Here is a 9,165-nt window from a genome sequence, read left to right as displayed (position 1 = left end):
CCCGGCCCTGTTGTTATTGTTTTGAGACAGAGTCTCACTCTGTCACCCAGGCTGGAGTACCATGGTGTGATCTCGGCTCACTGGAATTTCTGCCTCCCAGGTTCAAGCAATGCTCCTGCCTCAGCCTCCAGAGTAGCTGGGATTACAGGGGTGTGCACCCTGCCCAGCTAATTTGTGTATTTAGTAGAGATGGGATTTCATGGTGTTGGCCAGGCTGGTCTGAAACTCCTGGCCTCAAGCGATCCACTGACCTCGGCTTAAAACCTATTTTAAAATAAGCTAGAGGGACTACAGGCACCCGCCACCATGACTGGTTAATTTGTTAATTTTTTGCAGTGACAGAGTCTCCCAATGTTGCCCAGGCTGGTCCCAAACTCCTGGGCTCACATAATTCTCCTGCAAAAGTGCTGAGATTCCAGGCATGAGCCACAGCACCCAGCCTCTATCTTGAGCCTCTCTCTCGCTCTCTTTTTTTTGTTTTTGGAAAAAAGTCTTACTCTTGTTGCCTAGGCTGGAGTGCAGTGGCGCAATCTCAGCTCACTGCAACCTCTGCCTCCCAGGTTCAAGTGATTCTCCTGCCTCAGCCTCCTGAGTAGCTGGAATTACAGGTGTGTGCTACCATGCCTGGCTAATTTTTTGTAGTTTCAGTAGAGCCAGGGTTTTACCCTGTTGGCCCAGCTGGTCTTGAACTCCTGACCTCAGGTGATACGCCTGAGGAGGAAAATAAAATCAAAGACAGAATTAAGATAGAACAAGTAATAGTTAACATTAGGACTAGGTCATTAAGAAAAATCACAGTGGCTGGGCACAGTGGCTCACGCCTGTAATCCAAGCACTTTGGAGGCCAAGGCGGGTGGATCACCTGAGGTCGGGAGTTCAAGTTAAATATATATATTTAAAAATATACATTAAAAAAATATATGTATATATATAAATTTAAAAAATTTAAAAAAAAGAAAAATCACAGTACACCAAAATAAGTAACCCCTCCCAGCTTAGCCTAACTAACTGCAGCTGCAAACTTGTCTCACAGCCCACATTCCAGGCTAGTCGTAAAACCTGTGTTTAGAGAAAGTAGAGGCAAAGTAGACCCAGTACCACCCCCTCTCTATGCAGATAAGAGCACCAGAGCATATCTTTAGGTCTGCAGCCCGCATATACATCTGCAATTCCTGTTTTTCTGGTCTCCGTGGGTGTCCTCCTCAACCTTTCTACCTCCTACCTCAGCTGCAAGGTTATAGTCAAATAACCACCAAGCCCAAGATTGTAAAACTTGATTAACTAACTGTCTTTGTCCAAAACTTGTTTCCTGCCTTGTTTCCCCGCCTCACATTGTACAAAAGCAATGCGTTCTCTTTGTCCAGGGCTGGCGGCCATTATGGGCAGTGAGGCTGCCGTCAGCCGGAGCTCCAGTAAAGAGATTCTCTTGTGTCTCTTGGTCTCTCTGTTTTTATCGGCTCAAATTTCCACAACATTTTGGTGCTGAAACCCAGGAGCCAGCCAGAAGAACAGAGATAACCAGCTTACTGTCTCCTTTGCCTGTGGGGCTTGGGTCCCTGGGCCTGGGGAGACCCTAGTCCTGAGATGCACCGACGGGACAGTTTCCCGAGACAGGAGCTTGGCTCTCCCACGTCCCAGAGCCCTTCCCTCGACAGCACAATGGAACCTGGAAGAGATGACAAGACAATTTCAGAGGCTGCGCGCTTCAGGAACTGTGATAAGGCATCAAGGGCCCAAGACAGAGTAAAAAAGGGATAAAAGATTCTGTTGTAGAGGACAGGAAAATCCTGTCATAGAGAATGGAGAAAATCCTGCCGTAGGGGGCAGGTGAGAGCTTGATCACCTCTCAAGAGTTAAGGGAAGCCCAGGCTGGGCGCGGTGGCTCAAGCCTGTAATCCTAGCACCTTGGGAGGCCAAGGTAGGCAGATCATGAGGTCAGGAGATTGAGACCATCCTGGCCAACACAGTGAAACCCCATCTCTATAAAAATACAAAAATTAGCTGGGAATGGTGGCACGTGCCTGTAATCCCAGCTACTCGGGAGACTGAGGCAGGAGAATCACTTGAACCTGGGAGGCGGAGATTGCAGTGAACTGAGATCATGCCATTGCACTCCAGCCTAACGACAGAGCAAGACTCCGTCTCAAAAAAAAAAAAAAGAGAGAAGCCCAATCCAGGGGTTGCTGGACCTGGTGGCAACCCTTACACCCTAAGAGCCAGCAGAGAGCAGCAGGATAGAGCGTGCTGAGCTGGCAGCCAACAGAGAGCAGCGGGGCAGAGCTTGCCGAGAGAGCGGCGGAATAGTTCTTCCCAAGTCGGTATTGAGAAATTTAAACTGCCAGAGTGCGGCGAGATGGAGCTTGCCAAGTCCGTTGAGGAGTCTTGGGATGGGGCGGCGTGTGAAAGTGCACGAAAGAGACGGTTCCAGGAGAAACCAATGCAGGGAGTGACGTGAGGAGACACAGATCCCTTAGCGTGCACTGTGCACTGCGAGGTGAGTGCGTGGCTGGACTGTCCTAGCATACAGTCCAAAGGAGCATCAGTCCAAAGAACGGCAGGTGCACCGTGGGGGATTAAGGGATCCTCCTCCAAACCTCCCGTGATTGGACCTGACCAGATCAGCCTGAGGCGAGAGTCTGAGTGATTGTGCATCGTGAGAGTGAAGGCGGGAGGTGGTGAATCAAAATGGAAAAACGAATCAAAGCCTCCTCCTTTGGAGCGTATGCTAAACAATTTCCAGAAAGGCCTTTCTAGGGAATATGGTGTAAAATTGTCGCCTCAGCCTTTGGAGTTGGTTGGCCGCCAGAGGGCACTCTCAACTGTAAAATTACCGGCAGAGTCTTTGAAGTAATAACAGGGGCGACAGGCCAGTCCTGGCCTCTCATCAGTTTCCTTACATCGACTCTTGGCTAAGTGTTATCTAGACACAGCCCAAGTGGCTTGGCCTGTGCGTGGTTAAATATTGTAAGACTCTGGTCGCCCATGGAGGTCTGAAGAAAGTCAGAAAAACTTGTAATATGTAAGCCCCCAGAAGAAACTAAAAACCCAGGGAACCAAGAGAAACCCGTTTTACAGGCTCCCACACCCTGCCCTGAGGACTTAGAAACTCCTCCTCCCTATGCCCCCATATATCCATCCCTAGCAAGGCTCAGACAAGAATAGGGCAGATGTCCTTTGAGGAAACAAGTTCAGAAAGCAGTGGGGCTCCAGCATCGCCCCACAGAGAGGGACCCACACCCCCGCCATCCAAGTTCAAGGGAGATAAGCAGGAACCATAGTTCCTGAAACGCACAGCCTCTGAAATTGTCTTGTGATCTCTTCCAGGAAGACATGCAGTGGCTTCAATCTGGCAGAACCCATGCCCTGCAGATGCGGGTCAGAGAAACTCAGGCTCAAATTTATCTTGATGAACAGGGCCAGGTGAGGGGAGGAGTATGCATCTACTCCTACTTGTCCTTCTCCACAACTGATCTCTTAAACTGGAAACATCATGACCCTTCATACACAGAAAAGCCCCAAGCAGTAATTGATACGAGATCAATTTTTCTAACTCATAACCCCACACGGGCAGATTGTCAGCAGCTGCTTGTAACGCTATTCAGTACAGAAAGACATAGAGTAGTGCAGGCGGCTGGAAAACAGTGTGCCTGAAAGCACACGCAGCTCTATGCAGAAGCCCGTTTCCCTGATACTGACCCAAATTGGGACCCTAATAACCCTGATCAATTTGAACGTTTACAAAGATACAGGGAGGCCCTCCTAAATGGAGTGAAGTCAGGAGGGAGAAAGGCAATGAATATGGGGAAATTTTCAGAAGTCCTATGAAAGGTTGAGGAAAGTCCCAGCCAATTCTATGAGAGTCTCTGTGAGGCTTACAGGCTTTATACTCCTTTTGACCCTGAGGCTGCTGAAAATCAGAGAATGGAAAACACCGCCTTTGTTAGTCAGTCGCAGAGTGACATCAGGCTGCAGCTTCAGAAATTAGAAGGGTTCGATGGCAAGAATGCCTCTGAGCGGCTGGGTGCAGTGGCTCATGCCTGTACTCCCAGCACTTTGTGAAGCTGAGGCAGGTGAATTATGAGATGAGGAGTTCGAGGCCAGCCTGACCAACATGGTGAAACCCTGTCTCTGCTAAAAATACAAAAATTAGCTGGGCATGGTGGCGCACACCTGTATTCCCAGCTACTCAGGAGGCTGAGGCAGGAGAATCGCTTGAATCCAGGAAGCAGAGGTTGCAGTGAGCCAAGATCACACCACTGCACTCCAGCCTAGGAGACAGAGCAAGACTCCATCTCAAAAAAAAAAAAGAATGCCACTGAGCTTATATCAATAGCCACCCAACTGTTCATAAACCGTGATCAGGAAGAGGAACAAAAGGCAAAACAGAAACTGAAGGAAAAGGCTGAGGTAATGGCCGCGGCACAGGCTACAGTACTCGTTGCCACCCTAGCTAGCTGAGGAGATAACTCTAGAAGAAGGCGAGGACAGGGCCGAGGCCGGGGCCAAGGGAGAGAGGAGAGTGAAGCAGGAGGCCAATTCAGACTAGGAAGAAACCAACATGCAATTTGCAAGAAAGAAGGACATTGGAAGAAAGTTTGTCCAGATAAGCACAAAATCAATAGCCAAGCACAGTGGGTAAAAGAAGGAGCTCAATCAGTACATAGCCAGCACGTGAGGTAGACAGACTAGTTATTAGAACACCTGGAAGACAACCCGCCCGGGCTGGCAATGAACCAGGCACCAGTCTTTGTAGAGTTACTCCCAGGAGCTTCCCCAGTACAGGCAGTACAGGTTCACCTTTACCCAATTTTTGCAGGTGCCATAATAGGCATCCAGGAACATATAGAATGGCTTTTTTTTTTTTTGAGACGGAGTCTCACTCTGTCACTGGAGTCCAGTGGTGTGATCTCGGCTCCCTGCAAACTCTGCCTACCAGGTTGAAGAGATTCTCCTGCCTCAGCCTCCCCAGTAGCTGGGATTACAGGCACCTGCCAACCATGCCCAGCTAATTTTTTTGTAGTTGTAGTAGAGACGGGATTTTTCCATGTTGGCCAGGCTGTTCTCAAACTTCTGACCTCAGGCGATCCTCCCACCTCAGCCTCCCAAAGTGCTGGGATTACAGGCGTGAGCCACTGTGCCCGGCCGAGAGTGGCTTTATAAGCACAGGATTCTTAGAAAGTGTAAGTTGTCTTGGAACGTGCAAGCCGTCTGGTGAAAGCAGGCCTGTCCGGGATCTCCATGCTGTGGTCACAGTTCATCCAGTAGCACCTAACCCATACACTCTGCTTGGACAAATTCCTGCCAGTGCACCTGGTTTACATGTGTCTTCTTTCGTCTTAGACTAACTCCTGTGAGTCAGCCCATTTCTGCCTTCCACTGGGGAGACAGCCAGTACCCCTGGACCAGACTTCCTCAAGGGTTCAAAAATTCTTTAATTCCCCCACCATTTTTGAGGAAGCCCTAGCTTCAGACCTTAGTGCCTTTGTTCCACCTAATGATGAATGTGTCCTTCTTCAATACGTAGATGACCTCCACCTTTGGAGGCCAAGGTGGGCAGATCATGAGGTCGGGAGTTCAAGACTAGCCTGGCCAGCATGGTGAAACCCCATTTCCACTACAAATACAAAAAAAACTGGCCAGGCGCAGTGGCTCATGCCTGTAATCCCAGCACTTTGGGAAGCCGAGGTGGGTGGATCACAAAAGGCACAGAGAATCTCCACCACCTTTTATGGGAAGCCAGATACAAAGTTTCAAAGAAAAAGGTGGGGATTTGTTTACAAAGGCTTAGGTGTTTAGGTTTTGTAGTAAGCCAGGGGAAAAGAGAGCTCAGCCAATGAAAACACGCCGCGTGTGTGCTTCCTACCCCAACCACTCGGCGCCAAATCGGAGAATTTTTAGGGGCAGCAGGCTTCTGTTGCATTTGGATTCCAAATTTCTCGCTCATACCAAAACCCCTATGTGAAGCTACAAAAGTGGGGGAGGGAAAGGAGCCCCTCTTGTGGGAAACAAGTCAAGCAAAGGCTTTCAAAGAAATTGTAACAGCAAGGCCGGGCACGGTGGGAGGCCAAGGTGAGCAGATCACGAGGTCAAGAGATTGAGACCATCCCGGCCAACATGGTGAAACCCCGTCTCTACTAAAAATACAAAAATTAGCCAGGCGTAGTGGCACATGCCTGTGGTCCCAGCTACTCTGGAGGCTGAGGCGGAAGAATAGCTTGAACCCAGGAGGCAGAGGTTGCAGTGAGCCGAGATTGCGCCACTGCACTCCAGCCTGACGACAGAGCAAGACTCTGTCTCAAAAAAAAAAAAAAAAAAAGCTTGGCCAGGTGTGGTGGCTCACCCCTGTAATCCTAGCACTTTGGAAGGCCAAGGTAGCCAGATTACGAGATCAGGGGTTCAAGACTAGCCTGGCCAACATGGTGAAACCCAGTTTCTACTAAAAATACAAAAAAATTGGCCAGGTGTGGTGGCGGGTGCCGTAATCCCAGCACGTTGGAAGGCTGAGGCAGGTGGATCACCAGGTCAGGAGTTTGAGATCAGCCTGGCCAACCTGGTGAAACCTCGTCTCTACTAAAAATACACAAATTAGCCAGGCATGGTGGCAGGTGCCTGTAATCCCAGCTATTCAGGAGGCTGAGGCAGGAAAATTGCTTGAATCCGAGAAATGAAGGTTGCAGTGAACTGAGACCACGCAATTGCACTCCAGCCTGGGCAACAGAGACTCCATCTCAAAAAAAAAAAAAATTAGCCAGGTGTGGTGGCAAGCCCCTATAGTCCCAGCGACTCGGGAGGCTGAGGCAGGAGAATTGCTTGAACCCAGGAGGTGCAAGTTGCAGTGAGCCAAGATTGCACCACTGTACTCCAGCCTGGGTGACAGAGCACGACTCTGTCTCAAAAAAAAAAAAGAAAAAAAAGAAATTTAAAAAGTTCTAATCCAAGTCCCAGCCTTAGGACTCCCTGACCAAACTAAACCTTTCTTCCTATATGTGAATGAAAGAAAGGCAACAGCTGTGGGAGTCTTAACGCAAATGCTAGGGTCATGGCACCGGCCTGTGGCATATCTTTCTGAGCAGTTGGACTCTGTGGCACTAGGCTGGCCCCACTGCTTCAAAGCAATAGCGGCTACAGCCCTGCTGGCCCAGGAAGCCGTTAAATTAACTTTGGAACAAAAGTTATTATCCAAGTGCTGCACACAGTAATTACCCTGCTAAACCAGAAAGGACAGCGCTGGCTGTCTAACCCAAGAATGACCAGGTGTCAAGGGCTCGAATGTGAAAACCCTAACACAGCTGTGGAAACAGCAAACACTTGAAATCCAGCCACGCTGTTACCTATAGAGGAGCCCATAGGCTGGGCGCAGTGGCTCACGCCTGTAATCCCGGCACTTTAGGAGGCCAAGGCAGGCAGATCACAAGGTCAGGAGTTTGAGACCATCCTGGCCAACATGGTGAAACCCCATCTCTACTAAAAAACACAAAAAAATTAGCCGGGCGTGGTGGCATGCACCTGTAGTCCCAGCTACTCAGGAGACTGAGGCAGGAGAATCGCTTGAACCTGAGAGGCAGAGGTTGCAGTGAGCCAAGATCACACCACTTAACTACAGCCTGAGCAAGAGAGAGACTCCATCTCAAAAAACAACAACAAAAAAAGAGCCCATAGTAGCCCCTAAACATTACTTCATAGATGTAGTGGATGAGGTATTTTCAAGCCAGGAAGATTTACCCATCAGCCTTTAAACAGTTCAGATGTAGACTACTTCACGGAGGGCAGCAGTTTCATTTCAGAGGAAATCCGCCGAGCAGGGTATGCTGTAGTAACATAGGAATTTGGGCCCACTGATGGCTGAGAAATAGAGGCACGGCACTTGCCTGAAGAACATCGGTTCAAAAGGCCGAGCTGATTGCTTTAACGAGGCTTGTTGCTGGCAAAAGGAAAAGTAGCTAATATCTATACTGACTCTAAATATGCGTTTGCTACCCTGCATGTCCGTGAAGCCATATACAAGGAAAGAGGGCTTCTTACATCAAGAGAGAAAGAAATAGGCCGGGCGCGGTGGCTCAAGCCTGTAATCCCAGCACTTTGGGAGGTCGAGGCGGGTGGATCACGAGGTCAAGAGATCGAGACCATCCTGGTCAACATGGTGAGGACCCCGTCTCTACTAAAAATACAAAAAATTAGCTGGGCATAGTGGCGCATGCCTGTAATCCCAGCTACTCAGGAGGCTGAGGCAGGAGAATTGCCTGAACCCAGGAGGCGGAGGTTGCGGTGAGCCGAGATCGTGCCATTGCACTCCAGCCTGGGTAACAAGAGCGAAACTCCGTCTCAAAAAAAAAAAAAAAAAAAATTAGCTGGGTGTGGTGGCACATGCCTATAATCCCAGCTACTTGGGAGACTGAGGCAGGAGATTCGCTTTAACCCAGGAGGCAGAGGTTGCAGTGAGCTGAGAATGCGCCATTGCACTCCAGCCTGAGCAACAAGAGCAAAACTCCGTCTCAAAAAAAAAGAAAGAAAGAAAAAAAATCGTAAATGTGTGCACCTGGCTCGACTGCATAACCTATAATCCTCAAAAAAACCAGGCTGTGTTTCCTCAAATCCCGCTTTGGATTAGTGATGCTAGACCTTGGTATGATTCTGGTAACTGTGAGGTAGCGGGTGAAGGCGCTGTTATCTCAGAGAGCCCGCAGTCTCGTAAATTTCACTGTTTCAGACCCAGATTCACCTATTTGGACCACAGGTATCAAAGTACCTGTAGGATACAGTAATCTTACCAAAGTAGATGAAGAAAATGCCGAGAAAAGAAGGTTAGGTGTTGTATATCTTAAAACCTGGGCAGAAGAGGGCACTGTGTTTTTCTATATTGTCAAAAAGTCCTGAGCTCATCAACCACAGCAGCAGTTTTGGGTCTTCAAGTCATTTAACGAGCATTTTAAGCAAGCAATTCCTGAGCCACCCTCTACTACTAATAATCTGTTTGCAGGCCGGGCACAGTGGCTCATGCCTGTAATCCCAGCACTTTGGGAGGCCGAGGTGGGTGAATCACCTAAGGTTGGGAGTTCGAGACAAACATGGAGAAACCCCATCTCTACTAAAAATACAAAATTAGCCAGGCATGGTGGCACATGCCTGTAATCCCAGCTACTGGGGAGGCTGAGGCAGGAGAATTGC

The sequence above is a fragment of the Aotus nancymaae genome, unplaced genomic scaffold, assembly GCF_030222135.1.
Source record: "Aotus nancymaae isolate 86718 unplaced genomic scaffold, 86718_ANA_hifiasm-v0.15.2.pri h1tg000028l, whole genome shotgun sequence".
Taxonomy (NCBI): domain Eukaryota; kingdom Metazoa; phylum Chordata; class Mammalia; order Primates; family Aotidae; genus Aotus; species Aotus nancymaae.
This window is presented reverse-complemented; position numbering follows the sequence as displayed.